The 25,597-nt window shown below is 39.6% G+C and overlaps 1 long non-coding RNA gene across 3 annotated transcripts in view; it reads right to left on the bottom strand.

The window, feature by feature from the left end:
• LOC117979742 (uncharacterized) overlaps nucleotides 1-25,597 on the bottom strand; it is a 45,722-nt gene that overhangs the window by 18,568 nt on the left and 1,557 nt on the right. The window lies entirely within an intron of this gene.

Raw genomic sequence — 25,597 nt, 5'->3', positions numbered from 1 at the left:
GTAAAGGACACAGCTATATCTAACAAACACTGTGGTGCCTAGATGTGAAGAACTGGCTTATGTGGTTGTGTTTTGCTATGGAACAGAATGATTTAGGAAGTTCTTGTTTATATAGGTAGCCGAATTTACACATTTAGTTCAAAATTTCTCTTGAGCATCAGCTTAGTACTATATCATTCTAGAAGGATATCTTATAGAGCAGGTGTCCCCAACCCCCAGTAAGTGGCCTGTTAGGAACCAGGTCACACATAAGGAGGTTAGCAGTGGGCAAGTGAGCAAAGCATCATCTATATTTACAGCCGATCCCCATTGCTCGCATTACCGCCTGAGCTCTGCCTCCTGTCAGATCAGCGGCGGCATTAGGTTCTCTCAGGAACGAACTCTATTGTGAACTGCTCATGTGAGGGATCTAGGTTTCACTCTCCTTATGAGAATCTAACACCTGATGATCTGTCACTGTCTCCCATCACCCCTAGATGGGACAGTCTAGTTGCAGGAAAACAAGCTCAGGGCTTCCACTGATTCTACATTATGATGAGTTGTATACTTATTTTATATTATAATAAAATATATTATTACAATATAATAATAATAGAAATAAAATGCACACTACATGTAATGTGCTTGAATAATCCCAAAACCACCCCCTCTCCTGGTCCACGGAAAAACTGTCTTCCATGAAAGTGGTCCCTGGTGCCAAAAAGGTTAGGGACCACTGTTACAGAGTATCAGGTCCTCAAGATGCTAAAATCTATATGACATTTTTAACATGTGACATTATCATCATCATCATCATCATCATCATCATCATCACTGATGATACTATGCATGGTTTGAATTGGTGACTTTGGTGCAGTTCATTATTGGCAGCCAAATGCTTTATCCATATCTTCATATTGAAGAATTTGTTATCAGGAAACTACCAGTCCTGCTTTACAGGAAGTCTGTTATCAGATATCAGATGGCAAGTCCCCCATGTCTTCAGATGTTCAAACAATATTGTGGATGGTCTAGAAAGAGTTTAAGACATGCTGTTAAATGTAGGGCTAGATAATTCTCTGATTCTTTGATGTAGTCTGGAAAGAAACAATCCATTGTCCAGTTAATAAATATTTAGTGTTTTCATTTTTAAGACAATCACAATCCACAAATGTCCCTAGCAATTTATCATTTTTAAAGAAAATGACTTTTTATTCCTTGCTAGTGAAAAATGTACAATTTATATGCTGCACTGAGAAAAATAACAGATATACTTTCTTCCATTCATTTTCATCCCAAACATATAAAAAATAATCCATTGATTGTTCCTTGCATTGCATATCTTATTAAAAGATATTTCCTACATGCAACTAATAAGACATGCTGACTGTTGTCAGCTCTAAATTTATGTAAAGATTTTTTATTTTTGTTAAAATGTTTGAAATTTGCTTTTTGCTCCACACCTCACCTGTTTTTGATAAATCTGTGCTAATAAGTACATAGGAGGTAATAAATAATTGAGTTGTGAGAAACTCAATTCTCCATTTTTCAAGAAAACACAAGTAGCACTACTCTCTTTATCCCTTGGGACTCCTTCTCTGTATTTTGAAAGGGGGGGCTAATGTTGGTGGCAGTTGTTGCTAAGGATCTCTGCACAGAGTTAGGGCTTCACTCTCGGCTTCCTGGTTAGATGGGGCCATGTGACTAGTCCTAGTCAGTGAGCTGTGACCAGAAGTGATGTATGTACCCTCGGGACTAGAGCATTTATGTGCTGGTACAAGCCTCTCCATAATGACGGGCAACACATGAGATGGTGGCTGCTGCAGCCATCTGGGTCTCTAGCCAACCCAAAATGGGGACATAACACAAGCAAGAAATAAACATTTGTTCTTATAAATCACCAAGATTTTGGGGTTCTCAGTGGCTGCAACATAACCTAGACTATCCTGATACAGGCTTATCACCATGTTCTGGATGTGTGGTGACCAGGATGGTAGCCACTACTCACAAGTGGCTATTTAAATTTAAGTTACTTAAAATAAATAAAATAAAAAATTCAGTTCCTCAGTTGTATGAGTTACATTTCAAATGCTCGATAGTCACATGTACATCACTTTTCAAATTATGTGAAATTAAAACTGAAAAGCTTGTGTGAAAGTCTAGAGAGTATGGTCTATAGTTTCAATTGTATTGGATAATATAGTCTCAATACTCAAGTGTTGTTCTTAATTCTTTATTTATATTCAAATATAGTTTTTCACTTTTTAAGACATTTTAAAGGCTGGGTACAGTGGTACACACCTGTAGTCCCAGCACTTTGGGAGGCCAAGGCAGGAGAATCGCTTGAGGCCAGAAGTTCAAGACCAGCCTGCACAACATAGCAAGACCCCATCTCTATTTCTTTAAAAAAAATTAATTAAAAAATAAAAAGACATTTTAAAAGTACCAGTTCTGGCCAGGCGCGGTGGCTCACGCCTGTAATCCCAGCACTTTGGGAGGCCGAGGCAGGCGGATCACGAGGTCAGGAGATTGAGACCATCCTGGCTAACACGGTGAAACCCCGTCTCTACTAAAAATACAAAAAATTAGCCGGGCGTGATGGCGGGCGCCTGTAGTCCCAGCTACTCGGGAGGCTGAGGCAGGAGAATGGCATAAACCCGGGAGACAGAGCTTGCAGTGAGCGGATATTGCGCCACTGCATTCCAGCCTGGGCAACAGAGTGAGACTCCATCTCAAAAAAAAAAAAAAAAAAAGTACCAGTTCTACGCTTCTGACCTCAAAATCTAAATAGTCCTGCAATTCACAAGCAACTCTCAGATTATTTCTGATATGAGACAACCAACAAGGCCAACATTCTCCAACGTCTTTGGAATTTGCTACTTGAGATGGGGGATCACCAGTGGGGACTATGAGATGGATGCAGAAAGGGAGACAGGGCTGCTGAGGCAGAATTTCCTCAACCATGGGTCAAAAGGGAGAGGAGCCATCCTGAGGCTACAATCCTTCCAAACTCAGCTGCCTTTTATCAGAACTCCCTTCCCACTGGAATTCAAAACACTCAGGAGATCTAAAGTGCTTGGGGACAACATTGAATTTCTAACCGCTGCTGGTTGGAGATTTTAGCCCATAGGCCTTACCCGTGTTCCAAATGCTTATACCCTGCAGGAAGCGCTTCATGTCAGAGACTTCAGTCCCCCGAGTCTCTGTTTGAGGCCTGTGGTAAATTTTCACAAGATATTTTGTGACTCTCTTAGACTAGATTTCTTTCGGCTGGAGATAACTAAGGGAGAAGGAGGTTACAAATTAACCTAAGTCAATTTGGTCATTCATATTTATTATTAATAACATCTTTAAGGCAGGTATCAGTAGCCTCCAATAGTTAAGATTGAGCTATGGGGCTTCTCCACAACCATGCTTCAGGTGGTATGTTTCAGAGATAGTCTCAGGCCAAACTTGTCAAACACCTACTAGCCAGCAGCCATACAACCGATTCTGCAAGCTCCATGAAGTCCCAGATATGCCTCTCCAGAAAGCACCTTGCATGTTGTCACTGAAGGCAAATCCTGCAGTGTGCTTGGGTAGGAGGCAGCTAACCTGGTTAATCAGTGGAGTCAGTTCCTCTTGGTGCTATCCTAGGAACCAACTTGTCCAACTTACCCACCATTTTCATTCCCTCTGTAAAATAAGTTACTACCTCTTACCTCTACCTCTTACTACAGCTGTGTAGCTTGTGCCTCAGTTTCCACAGCTATAAAATTAGAGTTATAGTAGTTCCTCACTCATGGCTTGATAGATTAAACAAGCTCTATGTGCCTGACCTTATGGTACGCCCTCATTCTGGCACTCAGAGATGCTAAGATGTATCAGAAACAATCTCTACTCTGAAAGAACAGATTACATTTCTGCAGGAAAAAAAAAACCCCAAATATGTGAAAAAGTTATATTCAGTCAGCTCTCTGTATCCATGGGTTCCAAATCTATGGATTCAATCAACTGGAGATGAAAAATATTTGGTGGGAGGCTAGGTGTGGTGGCTCGTGCTTGTAATGCTAGCACTTTGGGAGGCCGAGGTGGGCAGATCACCTGAGGTCAGGAGTTCAAGACCAGTCTGGCCAATATGGTGAAACCCTGTCTCTACTAAAATATAAAAATTAGCTGAGCATGATGGCAGGTGCCTGTAATCCCAGCTACTAAGGAGGCTGAGACAGGAGAATTGCTTGAAACCGGGAGACAGTGGTTGCAGTGAGCCGAGATCACACCACTGCACTCCAGCCTGGGTGGCTGAGCGAGATGCTGTCTCAAAAAAAAAAAAATATATATATATATATATATATATATAAATAAACTATATATGTAAAATTATAATATATATTATATATTATATATTTTTTATATATTATATATATAAAATATAAAATATATATAATATAAAATATTATATATAGTATATAAAATATAAAATATATATAGTATATAAAATATAAAATATATAGTATATAAAATATATATAGTATATAAAATATATATAGTATATAATATAAAATATATAGTATATATAATATAAAATATATAGTATATATAATATAAAATATATAGTATATATAATATAAAATATATAGTATATATAATATAAATATATAGTATATATAATATAAATATATATAGTATATATAATATAAAATATATATTATATATAATACAAAAATATATTATATATAATATAAAATATATATTATATATAATATAAAATATATATTATATATATATTATATATAATATAAAAAATATATATAATATTATATATTATATATTATATATATATTATATATAATATAAAAAATATATATAATATTATATATTATATATAATATATAATATATATTATATATTATAAAAATATATTATATATAATATTATATATTATATATTATATATTATATATTATAAAAATATATTATATATAATATTATATATTATATATTATATATAATATTATATATTATATATAATATTATATATTATATATTATATATAATATTATATATTATATATTATATATTATATATTATATATTATATTATATATTATATATTATATTATATATTATATATAATATATTATATATAATATATAATATATTATATATTATATATTATATATTATATATTATATAATATATTATATTATATATTATATAATATATATTATATATAATATAATATATAATATATATTATATTATATATATTATATAATATATATTATATATAATATAATATATAATATATATTATATTATATATAATATATATTAAATATATAATATAATATATATTATATATTTGGGGGTGGGGAGTTCCACAAAATTCCAAAAAGCAAAACTTGAATTTGCTGTTCACCTAGTACTACATTGAATCTATGTGAAAGAAGTGATGTGTAGGCATTGTATTAGGTATTATAAGTAATCTAGAGATGATTTAAAGCATACAGGAAAATGTGCATAGGTTACATGCAAATACTACATACGCCATTTTATATAAGGGACTTGAGCAACTGCAGATTTTGTTATCTGTGGGGGTGTCCTGGAACCAATACCCCACCAACAACTGTACTAAAGATGGAAGGTATTATTTTAAGTTCTACCCACCTCCCAAAAAAAAGGATCTTTGAAACTGAAAGTGCCATGCAATTGTACAAAAAAACAATTGCTGTGAGTTTAGGAAATGTTACAAATCTAAATCTTGTTCTAAGGAAAATTTTAACTTCCAATCCCTAAATATTCCCTTCTTCACAGTCAAAGGAAAAAAGCTCATCTGACCTTATGAATATTATTTTTCTATCAAGAGGAAATTTCCCAGAGTTAGCTTGACTTAAACCAATTACACTTTAAGTTTTATCCTGACACATCCCCTAAGTTCTAATTGATATTTGCAAAAGCTGACTTACATTGACTTGTTTCTGGCTGCATATTAACCACAGAACAAATAGGGCTCTGAAGGCTGAGTAGATGTCTTTTTCAAATTGTCTAGAAAGCTAAAAACTGAGACTCCTGTTTTCAGAAGAATCAGGAGATGAAGGAAATATCAGCTTAGGAAATAGGAACCTACCACAGTAGAGAGAAAGTCAAACATGAATTACTCAAGAGAAGCAGTGATTCTCTACCCCTCAGAACTTCCATTAAACTGATAGTAAAGGGATAACAATGTTTTTAAAAAAGATGTCCCCGGTGTGTGATGTTCTCCTTCCTGTGTCCATGTGTTCTCATTGTTCAGTTCCCATCTGTGAAGGTAACAAACCTGCACGTTGTGCACATGTACCCTAAAACTTAAAGTATAATAAAATAAAAAAAAGAGAGATGTAAACTCTTCAAATATAAAGACAAATACAGGTGATGATAGATGGAAAATGTCAGAATTATGGAAGATGGAAAACAAAGAATGGATAACTGACGTAGAGCAGAGAAACTGAAGCTAACATCCTGCATTGGAGGAAGCCAACAGAAAGACAAGTCAGTCTGCCCTGAATTCCCCAAAGGCTAGAGGCTAAACAGCCAGGTACCTATGAAAGGGAGCCTCACAAGGTATGACTCATACATGCAAACCAAGGTCTTTGAGGTCAAAGCAGCTCAAAAGTCCACTAGGAGATAAAGGCAGAGGCAGGGATTGTTGGGAGTTAGGACAGAGCAGGGGCCAAGAGTCAGGAGGTTACTCTGGACTCTTCGATACTACCCATGTCAAAGTGCAGAAAAGACTCTGATCCCAGAAAGGCAGTTGTTTGCTTAAGGCTTTTTAAAACACCGATTAGGCTGGGCACGGTGGTTCCCAACTGTAATCTCAGCACTTTGGGAGGACAAAGCGGGAGTATTCCTTGAGCCTTGAAGACCAGCCTGGGAAACATAGGGAGACCCCGTCTCTACAAAAACAAAAACAAAAACAAAAATAAATTGTGTTTTAATTAGCCGGGTGTCATGGTATGTGTCTCTAGTCCCAGCTTCTTGGGAGGCTGAAGAGGGAGGATCGCTTGGGCCTGGGAGATTGAGGCTGCAGTGAGCTGTGATCACGCCACTACACTCCAGCCTGGGCAAAAAGAATGAAACCCCATTCTTTTCTAAAGAAAAAAAAAAAAAAAAGACAGATTAGCTTCTTTAAAGTTAAATTGGTTGTCCAAGAAGCCAAATCATTTAGACTTTCAATAATGCACCCTCTTAATGAATGCCTTATATTCATTTATTTAAAATAGAAATTCAGTTGACTAATCTCCATTTAATCCAACTTGCCCAACTTAACCACAACTCTCATTCCTTCTGTAAAATGACTAATGCCCGCATACTTCTGTCCCCACTAACTGAGGTGCATATTTACCAAGAGTCAAAATGTGTTTATTCTTTTTTTTTTTTTGAGACAGAGTCTCACTCTGTCGCCCAGGCTGGAGTGCAGTGGCGCAATCTCGGCTCACTGCAAGCTCCACCTCCCAGGTTCACACCATTCTCCTGCCTTAGCCTCCACTACAGGCGCCTGCCACCACGCCCGGCTAATTTTTTTGTATTTTTAGTAGAGACGGGGTTTCACCGTGTTAGCCAGGATGGTCTCGATCTGCTGACCTCGTGACGCACCAGTCTCGGCCCCCCAAAGTGCTGGGATTACAGGCGTGAGCCACCACGCCCGGCCAAAATGGGTTTGTTCTTAAGCTTATTTATGCCAGTTGTACTTGTCATTGTAATTATATCATTTGATTAAGTATTACATAAAGCAACAAAAATCGAGTACTAAGGAGAAAAGTAGTTGTTTCTATGGAAGCTAAATTGAGACTACTTGTCATGCCCGGCAGATTGAACACCTGCATTTTCTCCTGTTTCTCCCAAAACCTAAATAAAGGAACAAAAGGCATAAATCCATAAGGGCAAATAATGAGAAAGGAGATACATTAGAGTTGAGATGTCAGCAAAATTTTGGAATAGGCTAATTGGTAATTAAGTTTCAACTTTTTCCATTCTGCAAGTGTCTGCAGGGGAGAAAGCCTCAAAAACAAGGTGATTCAAGCTGGGTGTGGTGGTGCATATCTGTAATCCTAGCTACTCGGGAGGCTGAGGTGGGAGGATCGCTTGAGCCCAGGAGTTCAAGGCTTCAGTGAGCTATGATCATGCCACTGCACTCCAGCCTGGGCAACAGAATGAGACCCTGTCTCAAAAACACAAATGAAAAAGGCAAGGTAATTCCTACCACAGAATTAGCAAAAGCAGGGGAACTAGATATCCCCCTCATCTCCTCCTCCTCTAGCCCATATGGCCAGCTGACAGTTCCTCCCCTCGACCCTGGCAGGAAAGTGGATCTTTTAAAGTTGGACTGGAGAGACCACGGACTGGTGGACAATAGGCACAACTTGGCGGGTGACAGGGAGGCAACTGAGAAAACTCAGGGACTGGGGAGAGTCTGCACACTGACCTTTGAAACTCCAGCCCTCTCCCACTGCTTGGCTGCCACAACTCTGACTACAGGGCAAGACTGGCTACAGAATTTGCAGGGCCCAGTGCAAAATAAAAATGTAGGGCTCCTTGTTTAAAATAAAATTTTCAAGATGGCAAAATTTCTCTTAAATGGTCCAATACTGTGATAAATTTAGTAAGAGTTAAATCTTGAATCCCAAATCTAAGTCAGTTACACAATTTATATGTTAAATTGGAATCACAGGCTAATCTATTTCTCTAATATGCCTTTTTTTTTTTTTTTTTTTTTTGAGCAGAGCATTAGAACAAGTGTGAGGTCCTTCTAAGAGCAGGGCCCTGTGAGACTGCATGGGATGCTGGCCCATGAAGCCAGCCCTGCTGCAGGTTATTCTTGCACAGGCAAGGGATTGAAGGACTGTTCTTGGAAACTGGACAATCTAGAGAAATGACCCACATATACTGTCATATGGGAATTTCTCAATAAAAACTTCCAATTCTCATCAAATTGTCAATGTGGGTACTTTATGCATTTAATGGCAATTTTTTGCACACAGAAAAATTATTCAGAGACCAGTTTGTTCTTTTTAATTCATATTTTACCTATTGCAATTTTTAAAACCTAGTTCTTCCTTAAACTTTTAAATTCAATTTCCAGATCTGATTTGGTAGGTTTATAAAATCTACCAAAATGCAATATTAACTTTTAAGGGAATTTTTAGCATCTAATTAATTAATTCCCTTAATCATTTTCAAATCATGTTCATAAATGTAATAAACACCTGTAATCCTAGCTACCTGGGAGGCTGAGGTGGGAGGATTGCTTAAGGCCAGGAGTGCAGTGAGATATGTTTGTGCCACTGCACTCCAGCCTGGGCAACAGAGTGAGACTCTGTCTCAAAAAACAAACAAACATGGCTGGGTGCAGTGGTGCACATCTGTAATCCCAGCACTTTCAGAGGCTGAGGTGGGCAGATCACTTGAGGTCAGGAGTTCAAGACCAGCCTGGCCAAATGGTAAAACTCCGTCTCAATAAAAAAATTAGCCGGGTATGGTGGTGCGTGCCTGTAATCCCAGCTACTCAGGAAGCTGAGGCAGGAGAATCTCTTGAACCCAGGAGGTGGAGGTTGTAGTGAGCTGATATGGCCTCACTGCATTCCAGCCTGGGTGACAGAGTGAGACCCTGTCTCAAAACAAACAAACAAACAAACAAATGAAAATTATTACTAGTGTATAATAATTTCATTTTCATTTTAAATTCTTCAATTGGCTTATAACAAAACTTCCCAAGAAAAGCTCCTACAAATAACTTCTCAAATGAAATGTCTCATGATAATTAAATTTATAAATACAATAAGACTTAATGTCTCTTAAATGGTCCAATACTGTTATAAATTTAGTAAGAGTTAAATCTTGAATCCCAAATCTAAGTCAGTTACACAATTTATATGTTAAATTGGAATCACAGGCTAATCTGTTTCTCTAATATGCCTTTTTATTTTATTTTATTTTTTTTAGCAAGGTACCGTCCAGGCTGGAATACAGTGGTGCTGACATAGCTCACGGCAGCCTCAAACTCCTGGACTCAAGCAATCCTCCTGCCTCAGCCTCCCAAGTAGCTCAGGACTACATGCATGCATTATCATGCCTGTAATGAGAAAAACCTGGAATCATATAGAAAAACCTTCCCCCAAGCTGGGAGGGAGCCAAGAGACCAAACAATGACTCAGACAAGTCCAGTTTGGCAAGTAGATGAGTTTATTAGGACTTATATAGGAGGTACTACCGGACAGCAGCAGGACAGCTTTAGAGGCCCATGCTGCCTCCCATCCCTATGCTGCTTTTAAACTAATTTTCTGGCTCTTTGCCTACTGTGTGTGTTATGGGACTTTTTTCCCAGGTAGGTTCTCAGATACTCTCTGGAATGTTTGGGTTCTCAGGGACACCTGCTCCTTGACAGGACAGAACAAGACCCCATCTCTAAAAAAAGAATAAAAAGGAGTACCTAAAATAAGGATTTTAACTAACATTTAATACCATATGTTTACTTTGTAACTTTTCTAAATTCTAAATTTCATAAAGTTAAAGAAAGTTGTTTATTTGAAGAAACATTGCCTTTCCACTTAGGGGAACATCATCTTCTCAGCTGGCTGAGTTTACTCTGACCAAACACTTCAGCTGAGCATGAGACTTGGAATTATAACACACCCTGGAAATATTTCTTGTGACTCTGATTGCCGAGCTAAGTTCCTTTCTGTAGTCACTACATTCTGGACTCTAAAATCCAGTCCTTGAGTTTCAGTCCTAAATATTCCTTTATTCCTGGAGTTTGCAACCCCAAATAAGATTGTAGCTAGGACAGGCACAGTAATCCCAGCACTGAGAGGCCAAGGCGGGTGAATCATTTGAACCCAGGAGTTCGAGACCAGCCTGGGCAACATGGTGAAACTCTGTCTCTAATAAAAATACAAAAAATCTGCTGCGTGTGGTGGTGTGTGCCTGTAGTCTCAGCTACTCGGGAGGCTAAGATGGGAGAATTACCTGAGCCCAGGAGGCTGACGCTGCAGTGAGCCATGATCTGCCACTGCATCCAGCCTGAGTGACAGAGTGAAAACCTGTCTCAAAAAAAATATTGTAGCTAACATCTTTCATCACTACTTGGTTTTACATTTCTTCAATTTTCCTTAGATATGTAATGTTTTCCAACTACCTGTAAAGATACTTATGGTCATTCCATTGGATCCTCAGGATTCTTATTTAAGTCTGTGTGCTAGTCAAGGTTCTCTAGAGGGACAGGACTAATAGGATAAATGTGTATATGAAAGGGAGTTTATTAGGGAGTATTGGCTCACATAATCACAAGGTGAAATCCCACAATAGGCTGTCTGCAAGCTGAGGAGCCAGGAAGCCAGTCCGAGTCCCAAAACCTCAAAAGTAGGGAAGCTGACAGTGCAGCCTTCAGTCTGTGGCCAAAGGCCCAAAAGCCCCTGGCAAACCACTGGTGTAAGTCCAAGAGTCCAAAAGCTGAAGACCCTGGAATCTGATGTTCAAGGGCAGGAAACATCCAGTACAGGAGAAAGATGGAGGCCAGAAGACTAAGCCAGTCTAGTCCTTCCACTTTCCTCCTCCTGCTTTTATCCTAGCCACCCTGGCAGCTGATTAGATAGTGCTGGCAGCTGATTAAGGGTTGGTCTGCCTCTCCCAGTCCACTGACTCAAATGTTAATCTCCTTTGGCAACACCCTCACAGACACACCCAGGAAGAATACTTTGCATCCTTCAATCCAATCAAGTTGACACTCAATATTAACCATCACAGTCTGTTAAAACCTTTTTGGAGTTGGTAGAATCCCAAAATGTTTTCATGTCCTTCTTTATGGTAGGGTCACACCCCTATGGACATTAAATGATATCCAACCAAATTCTGCATTATCATGGATTTGTCAGATAGTGCTAAGGTCATTCTAATGACTGTGAGCATTCTACAGCAAGGCCCACAGTAAACAGGCCCCAGCTAGTCACACAGTTTCAGTTTTTAGTGCTTCACTCTTAAATACAGGCAAACAACTAAATAACATCAGATATTTGAGGAAAATTTTCTAACACAAAAGACAAAGAGGACAACGAGCATTAAAAAGAACTTGGAAGAAATAGAGATCATATAGGGAGGAAAGGAAAACAATAATTCATATCCTCAAAGAAATTTAAGAAAATATTATACCCAAAACCAAACAGGATGCTATATACAAAAAATAAAAATGAAAAATTAAAGCAGCATTCAAAGAATTAGGTTGGAAAACATAATTATAGAAATCTCCCAGGAAGAAATAAAAAAAGAGGCCAGACACAGTGGCTGACACCTGTAATCCCAGCACTTTGGGAGGCTGAGGCAGGCGGATCAACTGAGCCCAAGATTTCAAGACCAGCCTGGGTAACATAATGAAACCCCATCTCTACAAAAAATTTTTAAAAAATTAGACAGGTGTGGTGGTGTGTGCCTGTAGTTCCAACCACTTGGGAGGCTGAAGTAGGAGGATCACTTGAGCCCAGGAGGTTGAGGTTACAGTGAACTGTGGTTGTACCACTGCACTCCAGCCTGGGTGACATAGTAAGACCCTGTCTCAGAAAAAAAAGAAGAGGAGGAGGACGAGGAGGAGGAGGAGAAGGAGGAAGAGGAAGATTAGGAAGGGGAGGAGGAGGAAGGAGAAGAGCAGGAAGAAAGAAGAAAAAGGAAGAAGAAAAAATAAGAAGGAGGAGGAGGAGTGGGGGGGGAAGGGAAGAAAAACAAGAAGATGACAATGAACAACAGAAGAGAAAAGATAAAAGAATCAGAAGAGGTTCAATATATAAACAACAGAACACTAGAGAGAAAAGAGAAAATGGGGCAGAAGTAGAAGTCAATATCCTACCTCACAAAATATTAATTGTCTAGGTCAGTGGTTCTCAAAGTTTGGTTTGGAACTCCAAGACCATTTCAGGGAGAACATGAAGTCAATACTATTTTAATAATAATGCTAACTTGTTATTTGTCTTTTTCACCCTCTTTCACCAACAAATGTAGAAGGGAGTTTTCCAGAGTCTACCCGATGCGTAACGAAGTCATCATTGTGAGGGTTTATATTTTCTTGTGATTTTACATTTCTTAGTTCTAATTTCTAATATGGTAAATAATACATAGTTATAAGCCACATTAGAAAAAGTTCTTTAGGATCTTCAATAACTTTTAAGAGTTTGAGAACCACTATTCTAGGTGATCATTTATTCTAAATATAGCTAAGCACATTCGTTTGAAGCACCTATACAACACCCAAAATGCAACCTATATTACTATTGTCTCCTCTTCCTTTTCTCTGAGCTTCCCACTAAAAATTCCACTCATATGAAAACATCAAGGAATTTACTGACTTTGTAAGGGTTGTGGATAAAGGAGTTTATATCAATCAGCATTTCACTTCAAACCCCCGCAAGACCTGCCTCTTCTCCCAAGTTTCCCTGTTTTTACTTTTCCCCCATGCTCTCTCTGGTTTTGTCTGGTGCAGTGGAGTACAGTGGCCCACTCAAGGCTCACTGCAGCCTCGACCTCCTGGGCTCAAGCTATCCTCCTACCTCAGTCCCCTGAGTAGCTGGTACTACAGGTGCCCACCACCACACCTGGCGAATTTTTGTATTTTTTGTAAAGATGGGGTTTCACCATGTTGCCTAGGCTAGTCTCAAATTCTTGGGCTCAAGCAGCCCACCCGTCTCAGCCTCCCAAAGTGCTGACACTACAAGTGTGAGCCACCTTGCCCGGCCTCCATCCTCTCTCTTAGTATTGTTATTTTCCTCTTACCCTTTTCTCTTCCCTCATATAGGAAAGTTTAATTTTATCCAAGATTTAGCTAAACTAGCAAAAATAAAAAACAAAAAACAAAAAACCCATATTACTGATATCTACCCTCAATAGAAGACAGAAAGAAAAAGAGGAATTATAGTTTCTGATACAAAGAAAAAATTTAAGGCCAGGTGCAGTGGCTCATGCCTGTAATCCCAACACTTTGGGAGGCCAAGGAAGGAGGATCACTTGAGCCCAGGAGTTCAAGACCAGCTGGGCAACATACGGAGACTCTGTCTCTACAAAAAATTTAAAAATTAGCCAGATGTGGTGGTATGCACCTGTAGTCCCAGCTACTCAGGAGGCTGAGGCAGAAGGATTGCTTTAGCCTGGGAGTTCAAGGCTGCAGTGAGCTATGATTGCACTACTGTACTCCAGCCTGGGCAACAGAGTAAGATCCTGTCAAAAAAAAAAGAAAAAGAAAAGAAAAGAAAAAGAAATTTTAATCATAAAAACTACTACATTCATTGGAGAAAAAGCAAAACACATATAAACAGAAAGAACATTTGAAAACAAATGATGCTGTCTCTCACCCAAAAATAAACATTATTAATATATTGGTATACCCCCTCCAGATTTTTTTCTCCATGGACAAACACCTATACCTAATTGTTAAAAAATGGGATCTTACTACATGCCATGTATAATCCACTTTTTTACTTAGCATATTCTAAACAACGTCCATGTCAAATACATTTATGCAATATTATTTTCCCAAACTTTCTCTTAAAACTTTTTCAAAACCAGGCATGGTGGCTCATGCCTATAATCCCAGCACTTTGAGAGGCTGAGGCTTGAGCCCAGGCATTCGAGGCTGCAGTGAGCTGTGATCATGCCACTGTACTCTAACCTGGGCAACAGAGAAAGACCCTGTCTCTAAAAAATGGGAAATAAAAAATAAAAACTTTTTCAAACTGAGAAAAAAAAATTGACAGTTGCATCTAATGCCCTTCACATACAATCAATGTTAGAAGAAGATTTACCCTGAACATCTCACTTTTCTGCATGGCTCAGGTCCTCTGATCAAAGGCAATTGCAAACAATTCAAGAATACTTATATAAGGAGACATCTCAGGATAGTAAAGCGTAGACATGTTTACCTCCCTGGAGATGGTCCAGGATAGTAAAGATAAAGAACTCTTCTTCCTCCCTTCCTGGACAAGACTTGCTTACATTCCAGAGTAAACTAAGGTTTCTCTCTCTCTGGAGAGGATGATGGGCAGGTCTCTGGCAGTTATATAGAAGATCAGAGTTTCCTAATTTTTACAGGGCTCCTCTCCTGTAATGCACCCCGCTGCATGTGCAGGTACCATCTCGCCCTCACGATGACCCTTGGAAACCAACATAGGATGTTGCTTGGGCTGCTGCTTTTGCTACAAATGATTGTTTTTGTTTTTGACTCAGAAGCCTCATTTAAAAGTAAGTTTCTGCAAAACCATTTTTAATGGCTGAATATACTATTTTAAGCTTCCATCATAATTTAGTCAGTCTATACTGCTGGACATTTAGATTGTTTCCAACAGTTTGGAAATATTCTTATTGTAAATAGCATTGTGATGAATGAACTTTTATAACTAAATCTTTTTTCACATCCTAAATTCTTTCTTTAGGATAAATTCCAATGGCTGGGTGCAGTGGCGTGTGCCTGTAGTCCCAGTTATCGGAAGGCTGAGGTGAGAGAATCACTTGAGCCCAGGAGTTGGAAGCCAACTTGGGCAATAGAGCAATATCCTATCTCTAAAACAGATAAAAATAAAAAAGTTCCAAGAAGTGTAATTGTTGGGTCAAAGGACACGCATAATTTTAAAGTTTCAGTATGTATTTATGTATTTCCAAGCTGTCTTCCAGAAAGTCTATCAATCTATACTTTCAGTAGCAAAGTGTAAGAGCACAACTGTTCTTATACCCCTGCCAACAGGGTTACTGACATTTTGAGTAAGAAAAGAAAAAGAAGAAGACATCTATCTCATTGTTTTAATCAGTGTTTATTCATAAACGTGATTGAACTTCATTAGTGTGTTCATTAACTATTTGTAGGGAGACTATGGCCTGCAGCTGATCACAGCGTCATCAAATACTAAGGCAACTATCACACAGCCTCTCACATGTGTCTCTTCTCTCCCCACATCTGCTGAGGGCTCAGTTCTTCCAAGTTCAGATTCTCAAAGAGATGAATCTGATATAGCCATTTCATATTAGGTTGTATCACCAGCCAGTCTAAGGCACCGCTAACTGGAAGTTTAGGGTGGAATTTAGAGTCTGATTCCTATCACCCATCCCTCTTTTCCTCCAGGGTTTTGCATGACAGAAAAACTAGATCACCAGCCAAACAAGAATCCAAATGTCAGCTGTCTTTTTTTTTTTTTGAGATGGGATCTTGCTCTGTTGCCTGCCCAGGTTGGAGTGCTGTGGTGCTATCACCATCCACTGCAACTTCAATCTCCCCAGCTCAAGCCATCCTCCTGCCTCAGCCTCTCAAGTAGCTGGGACTATAGACGTGCACCACTACATCCAGCTAATATTTCTATGTTTTGTAGAGACAAAGTCTTACTATGTTGCCCAGGCTGGCCTCAAACTTCTGAGCTCATGTGATCCTCCTGCCTTGGCCTCCCAAAGTGCTAGGATTACACCATGCCCGGCCCAAATGTCAGTTGTCTTCGTGGTTGGTCAGGCACCCAAAAACATACCCTTGAAGAGTTCTCTGATGCTGGCCAGTTTGGAGACAGCAGCAGGGTCACATCTCACCTTCCTGAATTAAAGATAGCTTCCTGGCCTGGCAGGACTGATCAGAATTCCACCCCAGTTCCCACTGCCAATCACAGGCAGAAAAACTAGAAAAGAGAGAGTGGTGCACTGCAAAGCAGAAGGAAGAGAAAGCCTGGCTGCCTTTCAGTTCAGTGACTATGCAGAATCCCTTGTCTCCAAGTAAAAGCATGGCCCTGTGAATTTCACAGATCTTAACTGATCCTATTCATCTTTTCTCCTCGCTGTGAATAGGCAGAGGCCAGATATGTTTATTTCTAATATTCCTTGTGATAGGAGTTTTTCATTTTTGGCCTCCTAGTATCTAACACTTCCTATTTGGAAAAAAATCCAATAAAGAAGCTTAAGTATGGACAAATAGCCCCTTTTCCAGATCCCTTGTCTCTAGAATTTGGGCACAGGACCTTCCAATCAGACACTCCTACCTAAGACCTTGATTCTGGAGTAACAGAAAGAAGCAAATGGCACTTAGAATCTTTCCAGAGGTGGAAGAGGAAGCAATAAGGGTACTGTCCAATGTCCGATGGTGGTTGTGCCAATGACAGACGCAGTTGGATACTAACCAGATGCTTCCTGTGTATTGATTTGGTCTCTATTTCGGGCTGCCTAATTTCCCATGGCTCCTTTCCAAGTTCCAAGCCTCATTCTTCAGCTTTTCCATCAATTTTGTGAGCTATGTAATGTCCTTTCAATAAATTCATTTTCTCTCTAACTAACCGAGAGTTAGTCTCCATTATTTAGGAACCTCGAAATTTGGTTAGTACATATGTCTGTTTGTACTTTTCTATGAAGACAAAAAGATAAGAAAGAGGGGTGCCCACCTCCAGTTCAGAAGTATCCACTATCCTGACTTTTGAGATAAACATTTCATGATTTTGCTTTATAGTTTTAGCATCTATGTATGTAGTCAGGGGAATGAGAATAATATGGTAGAAAATATGGCCCCTGTCTGTCAATCTCTTCCCTGAAAGAGATGGCAGTGACTCCAGTCTCTAACATTCTTATTATGTCCAGATTAACTATACGATAGCTTCCTAGATGACAATCCTGGTGCAAACCATCCTATTTCCTACTATCAGGATTCCTCTCTGCTTTTAATTTATTATAAATTGCTTATGCATATTTAACGTATAAGATGTATCTAACATATAAACTATATGTAAGTTATGAGCATAAAAATGAACACTCATGAATCCACACCTAACTTAAGAACATTACCAACAATGGTGAAGCTACCCGTGCACTTTTCCTGGATGTCATACCTCTGCCGCTCCTTGTGCTGATCATTCCTTTGTTTAAAACAATTATGAAATATAACTGACATAAATATACACGTTGATGAAACATCATGAAAGGAAAACATACAGAACCATACCAATGTGAGGAAATGAAACACTTCCTACTCCCAGAACCCCTCCTCATACCCTCTCCCAGTCCCTTCTCTTTGTCCCCTCTTGGTCATAAACTCCTCTCTCTTCATCAGAGGTATCCACTATCCTGACTTTTGTGATAATCATTTTCTTGGCTTTTCTATACAGTTTTACCACCTGTGTCTGTATCCCTAAACAACATCATTTCATTTGGCCTCATTTTGAACTTTAGATGAATGGATCATACTGTGTATATTCTTTTGTGCCTTACTTCTGTCATTCAATATTTTGTTTATGAGATTCATCCATGTTGTTGAGTAGAACTGCAATTTGTTCATTTGCATTGCTGTAAAGTATCCCATCATAGGAATGTACCATGATGTATTTATTTATTTTACTGTGGATAGACGTTGTGTTGTACTCAGTGTGGGGTATGATGAACAATGCTGCTTTGAATATCCTGATGCATGTATCCTAGGAGATCTTTAAGATCATCGACCTGGCAGTAGAATAGCCATCACGGGATATATGTATCTTCAACTTTACTAGATAATGCCAAATTGTTTCCCAAACTGAACACACCAATTAATCGACAGCAGTCTGAAGAGTTTCTGCCGCATCACATCCTTGCCAACAATTGGTGTTATCAAACTGTTGAATTTTAGCCAATCTAGAGGATAGTTAATGGTATCTCACTGTGGTTATACTTGCATTTCCCTAATTAATAATGAGAGTGAGCATATTTGCATGTTTATTGACCATTTATATTTTCTTCTGTTCAAGTCTTTGCTCATTTTTTTCAATGTGATTGTCTATTATTGATTTGAAAGAGTTTTCATATATCCTGGAGGCTATTCTTTATCAATTATACATGTGGCAAATATCTTGTACTCTGTACCTTGCTTTTTTGCTTATTTCATGCTATCTTTTGGCAAACAAAAGTTCTTTATTTTAATATAGTCAAATGTACGAATCTTCTCATTTATGGTTGGTGACATTGATAGTTTTAAAATTCTATACCTTTGAAGTAATATTCTTCTGCATTAATTTCTGTTTTTTAAAAAATTAGATATGGGAGTTTTCACTATGTTGCAAATGCCAACACCAGTTCTGTGAATGAGAAGCTAAACCTGGAGCCATGGCAACATGAGGAAGCTGAAGCTCCAGGATCCTTGAAGGGCACACTAAAGTGGTCCGGATGCCATCTGGCTTTTAGCAGAGGTATATAAAAGTCCTTCTGAAGGAAAGCATCCCAAATGTAGGCCCTTGGAATTTCCATTGATTTAAATTCAATGAAATAAACTCAACAATAAAAAATTACAGGGAGATTAAGCCACCATGAGTCAGTGAACAAAAACAACAACAACAAAAAAATGATTTAGTCCCCCAGAAACTTCAAATATTGGAATTATCATATAGGGAAAATAAAGTAAGCCTGTATAAAATATTCAAGAAAATAAAAGATGAAATAAAAAACATAATTTATGTCCACATAAAAACCTGCACATGAATGTTCATATGAACTTTATTCATAAGTGCCAAAATTTGGAAGCAACCAAGATGTCCTTCGATTGGTGAATAGGTTAAAAAAAAAAAGAAGGTACATCCAGACAATGGGATATTATTCAGTGATTAAAAGAAGTGAGCTGTCAAGCCATGAAAAGACACAGACAAACCTTAAGTGCATGTTGCTAAGTGAAAAAAAAAAAAAAAACAATGGAAAGGCAACATCCTGTATAATTCCAACTATATGACATTCTGGAAAAAGCAACACTGTAGAGACAGTAAAAAAATCAATGGTTACTATGGGTGTGGGAGGAGGCTGGTTTGGGATGAATAGGTAAAGCACAGATTTTTAGGGCAGTGAAACTATTATGTACAATGTGCCATGACAGATACATGGTATTATATATTCATAAAAATTCATATAGGCAAGGAACAAGGGATTATTAAAAATGACCAGACAGATTTGAAAGGTTTATGTATTGTTTAGGAAGATGATAAAGATACTGATTAACATTAGACTTTAATGAGTTAATGATCCATGCTGTAATTTCTATGGTAACCCATAAAAGAAGAGAAGCAAGATGTACAAATTCCAGTAAGTAGAGGGGGAAGAATAAGTGATATTTTAAAAATTATAAATGCAAAAAAGGAGCGATACGGTTTAGCTGTGTGTCTCCACCCAAATCTCATCTCAAATTGTAATCATCACGTGTTGAGGGAGGGACTGGTGGGAGGTGATTGGATCAAGGGGTGGTTTCCCTCATGCTGTTCTAGTGATAGTGAGTTCTCACGAGGTCTGATGTTTATAAGTGTTTGGCAGTTCCTTCTTTGCTCTCTCTCTCTCTCCTGCTGCCTTGTGGAGAAGGTGCTTGCTTCTCCTTTGCTGTCCACCATTGTATTAGTCCCTTCTCACACTGCTATGAAGAAATATCTGAGACTAGGTAATTTATAAAGGAAAGAGGTTTAGTTGACACAGTTCTGCATGGCTGGGGAGGCCTCAGGAAACTTACAATCATGGTGGAAAGGGAAGCCAACATATCCTTCTTCACATGGCAGCAGGGGAAGTGCCAGATGCTTATAAAACCATCAGAGCTTGTGAGTCTCACTCACTATCCCAAGAACAGCATAGAGGTAACCGCATCCACAATTCAATTACCTCCCACTGGGTCCCTCCTACAACACATGGGGATTATGGGAACTACAATTCAAGATGAGATGTGGGTGGAAACACAGCGTAATTGTATCAACCATGATTGTAAATTTCCTGAGGTCTCCCAAGCTATGCAGAACTGTGAGTCAATGAAACATCTTTTCTTTATAAATTACCCAGTCTCAGGTAGTTCTTTATCGAAGTGTGAAAATGGACTAATACAGAAGATTGGTACTGGGAGTGGGGCACTGCTATAAAGATACCTCAATATGTTGAAGCAAGTGTGGAACTGGGTAACAGCAGAGGTCAGAACAGTTTGGAGGGCTCAGAAGAAGACATGGGGAAGATGTGGGAAAGTTGGGAACTTCCTAGAGAATTGTTGAATGATTTTGACCAAAATGCTGATAGTGATATGGACAATGAAGTCCAGGCTGAGATGGTCTTAGATGGAGATGAAGAACTTATTGGGAACTGGAGCAAAGGTCACTCTTGCTATGCTTTAGCAGAGAGACTGACAGCATTTTGCCCCTGCCTTAGAGATCTGTGGAACTTTAAACTTGAGACAGATGATTTAGGGTATCTGGTAGAAGAAACTTCTAAGCACCAAAGCATTCAAGATGTCACATGGCTTTTTCTGAAAGCAAACGGTCATATGCGTTCACAAGGAGATGATCTGAAATTGGAACTTATGTTTAAAAGGGAAGCAGAGCATAAAAGTTTGGAAAATTTGCAGCCTGACCATGCAGTAGAAAACAAAGACCCATTTTCCAGGGAGAAATTCAAGCAGGCTGCAGGAATTTGCACAAGTAACAAGGAGCTGAATGTTAATAGCTGAGACAATGGGGAAAAATGTCTCCAGGGAATTTCAGAGATCTTCAGGACAGCCCCTCCCATCACAGACCTAGAGGCCTAGGAGGGAAAAATAGTTTCCTGGGCTGGGCAGGCCCAGGGCTCTACTGCTGTGTGCAGCCTCAAGACATGGTGCCCTGTGTCCCAGCCACTCCAGCTCATGGCTAAAAGGGGCCAAGGTACAGCTTGGGCCATTGCTTCAGAGGGTACAAGCCCCAAGCCCTGGCAGCTTTTATGTGGTGTTGGGCCTGCAAGTGTGCAGAAGCCAAGAGTTGAGGTTTAGAAACCTATGCCTAGATTTCAGAGGATGTATGGAAATGACTGGATGTCCAGTCAGAAGTCTGCTCCATGGGCGGAGCCCTCATGGAGAACCCCTACTAGTGCAGTGCAAAAGGGAAATGTGGGGTTGGAGCATCCACTCAGAGTCCCCACTGGGGCAATACCTAGTGGATCTGAGAATAGGGCCACTGTCCTCCAGACCCCAGAATGGTAGATCCACCAACAGCTTGCACCCTGGACCTGGAAAAGCTTCAGGCACTCAACTCCAGCCCATGAAAGCAGCCTTTGGGACTGTACTCTGCAGAGCCACAGGTTAAGAGCTGTCCAAAGCCTTAGGAGCTCACCTCTTCAATCAGCATGCACTGGATGTGAGACATGGAGTCAAAGGAGATTATTTAAGAGGTTTAATATTTAATGACTGCCCAACCAGGTTTCAGACTTGCATGGGGCCTGTGGCCCCTTTGTTTTGGCCAATTTCTCCCATGTGGAATGAGAACATTTACCCAATGCCTGTACCCCCATTGTATCTTGGAAGTAACTAACTTGTTTTTGATTTTACAGGCTTGTAGGTGAAAGAGACTTGCCTTGTCTCAGATCAGACTTTGAACTTGGACTTTTGAGTTAATGCTGAAATGAGTTAAGACTTTGGGGTACTGTTGGGAAGGTATGATTGGAATAGCATGTGCAAATTCCCTGAGGCAAAAAAGGAGTACTGCTTGATGGAAGACCTAAGATGAGGCCAGTATGACTAGGAGGGGCATGGTGAGACTGAGGAGGCAGGTAGGGTCTAGTCTATGCAGATTTTTGTATACCACATTAAATATTTTATGCTTTATCCTAAGTGTCATCAAAAGCCATTTAAATATCTTCAGGGGTGGGGCAGAGGAAGGTAGTAGACATGAACAAGGTTGTATGTGGAAAAGATCACTTTGGCTGTACTGTAGAGCAGGGGTCCCCAACCTCTGGGCCACAGACTGGTACAGGTCCATGGCCTGTTAGGAACCCAGCCACACAGCAGGAGGTGAGCAGCAGGCAAGTGAGCATTACCACCCGATCTCCACCTCCTGCCAGACCAACAGCGGCATTAGATTCTCATAGGAACACGAACCCTATCATGAACCATGCATGTGAGGGATCTAGGTTGCAGGCTCCATCTAATGCCTGCTGATCTGAAGTGAAACAGTTTCATCCTGAAACCATTCCCTCCCCAGTCCATGGAAAAATTGTCTTCCATGAAACCAGTCCCTGGTGCCAAAAAGGTTGGAGATTGCTGCTATAAACAACAGACTGGAGTTGGGCCTAAGTGACTGCAAGAAGATACATTGAGTTTTAAACTGATTTCCAACTGAACAGAACTTTATGCATTCCTGCCTCCTCCTACTTTCCCATTAAGTAGATTATATTGAAAAAAAAATTAGTCAAATGAATGAAAGAAGCTTTTAGATGAATGATTATTTGGTTTTGTAAAATGGTTCACTTCTTTATTTCTTTTGCAAAGAAATTTCTTTGCCCTCTGATCACAGTGTGCAATTTGGGCTCACCAACTTGCTCTTTAAAAAATTCAGGAAAGTCGGGTGTGGTGGTTCATGCCTATAATCCCAGCATTTTGGGAGGCCGAGGCGGGTGGATCACCTGAGGTCAGGAGTTCGAAACCAGCCTGGCGAACATGGCAAAATCCCGTCTCTACTAAACATACAAAAATTAGCCGGGCGTGGGGGCAGGCACCTGTAATCCCAGCTACTTGGAAGGCTGAGGCAGGAGAATTGCTTGAACCTGGGAGGCGGAGGTTGCAGTGAGCCAAGAGTGTGCCATTGCACTCCAGTCTGGGGGACAAGAGCAAGACTTCGTCTCCAAAAAAAAAAAATTTCAGGAAAACAAGGCAACAGAATCTCTAAACAATCTGCCATGGCGGGAAAGGATGGGACCCTGACAATTGTCAACTTATGCCTCTCACTTCATCTCTTGAGGTCTTGAAACTTCTTTTGCAAAAATTGTAACAGTGAGAAAATTATGACTGAGAGAGATCTGATCTAACCAGCCCCCACCTTGACTCTGTAAATCAAAGAACACGATCAAGGAAAGTCTCAATCATTTTAGGAGGTTTATTTGCCATAGTAAAGGATGCATGCCAGGGAGGCAGGTATATGCCTATCTCCAAAGATGATTTTGAGGGCTTCAGTACTTAAAGGGGAAAGGGTGGATACTGGGGGAAGAGAAATTTTTTTTTTTTTGAGACAGAGTCTCGCTCTGTCACCAGGCTGGAGTGCAGCGGCACAATCTCGGCTCACTGCAACCTCCAACTCCAAGCGATTCTCTTGCCTCAGTCTCCCAAGTAGCTGGGACTACAGGCGCGCACCACCACACCCAGCTAATTTTTGTATTTTTAGTAAAGATGGGGTTTCACCATACTGGCCAGGCTGGTCTCAAACTCCTGACCTCCTGATCTGCCTGCCTGGCCTCCCAAAGTGCTGGGATTACAGGCGTGAGCCACCACGCCCAGCCAAGAAATATTTTTAAATTGTGTCAGTAGATAAAAAGATAAAACAGTTGCATCCTTTTGAATACACAATTTTCATGTGAGTGGGGAGTGGAGGAAATATTCATGCCTTAGTCTGGCTCAGTTAATCTGTATTTTTACATAAGATAACGTAGACAATAGGGCAGAGGAAGCAATCAGATATGCATTTGTCTCAGGTGAGGAGAGGGAAGACTTTGAATTCTGTCCTATGTCCCATACCTGTGAAGATATCAACTTACATTGCCAGGTTGAAATTCAACAGAACTGTTTTAGAGTAAAGATCTTTGGGCCTAAAAGGAATTTCCTTGTGGGTAAAATGTGAGGGAAGTATATAGCTTTTATCTTTGTAGCTATCTTATTTAGGAACCAAATGGGAGGCAGGTTTGTGTGACCCAGTTCCCAGCTTGACTTTTCCCTTTGGCTCAGTGAATCTGGGGTTTTCCTTTCTCATCTTTAACCTCCAAAACTGCCCTTGGTCATTCCTGGGCTTGCACCAAGCTAACTTTGGGAGAAACTTAGTTTACAGTTTAAGCGATAGTAGCCCCTCCCCAAAACTAAACCACTTTTGTAAAACTAATGAAAAGCCACCAGGTTAGAAGGATAAGAGGAGCTTGAATTCTGCTAAGACATAGGCTTTGTTAAGTTAAATGATTACCAGCCACTATTCCAGAGGTCACTAGATTTGCAGCTTCCCCAGTTCACTATTGTAGAACCTAAGATTGGCCTTTTGAGATAAACTTTCAAGCTTCTGCATTTCGGATGGCTGACGACCCCAATGAGACCTTTGACTCTTGGCTCAACCAGTCCTGTGGCCTCCACCCAGAAGCAGGCTCAGTGCAGGGGGACCATTTTCCACACCCCTATAATTGCATTCCCAACCAATCAGCAGCACCCATTCCTCCAGCCTCCTGCCTGCCAAACTGTGTGTGTGTGGGGGGGGGGGTGTGTTTTGTTTTGTTTTGTTTTGACTATAGCTCTCAGATCTTAGCCAAACTATTCTTGAAAAACCCTACCCTCTGAATTTTGGGGGAGATTTGGAGTAATAACTCCATCTCCAAGACCTATCTCATGTCAATTAAATTCTTTATTGCAATGCCATGGTCTCTATGAATTGATTTTGTCTGTGCAGTGGGCAGGAAGAACGTATTGGGTGATTACAGTGTCATGGATTTAAATACCACCACCACCCTCAGAACTCTGAGAAAAGATAATAGCTCAGACAGCTCTGAGCTGTCTGAGCTATGTGAAGTATGCAAAAACTTATCAGGCCCAGAGAGACAAGAGTTTGCCTGGGGGCAATTGTTTAGACATTTTGTTCCTGACTAGCAGCCTCACCCAGTATCTTCATGTTCCTGGAATCTGTGATACAAAGAAT

The sequence above is a fragment of the Pan paniscus genome, chromosome 2 (genome assembly GCF_029289425.2).
Source record: "Pan paniscus chromosome 2, NHGRI_mPanPan1-v2.0_pri, whole genome shotgun sequence".
NCBI lineage: Eukaryota > Metazoa > Chordata > Mammalia > Primates > Hominidae > Pan > Pan paniscus.
This window is presented reverse-complemented; position numbering and strand designations above follow the sequence as displayed.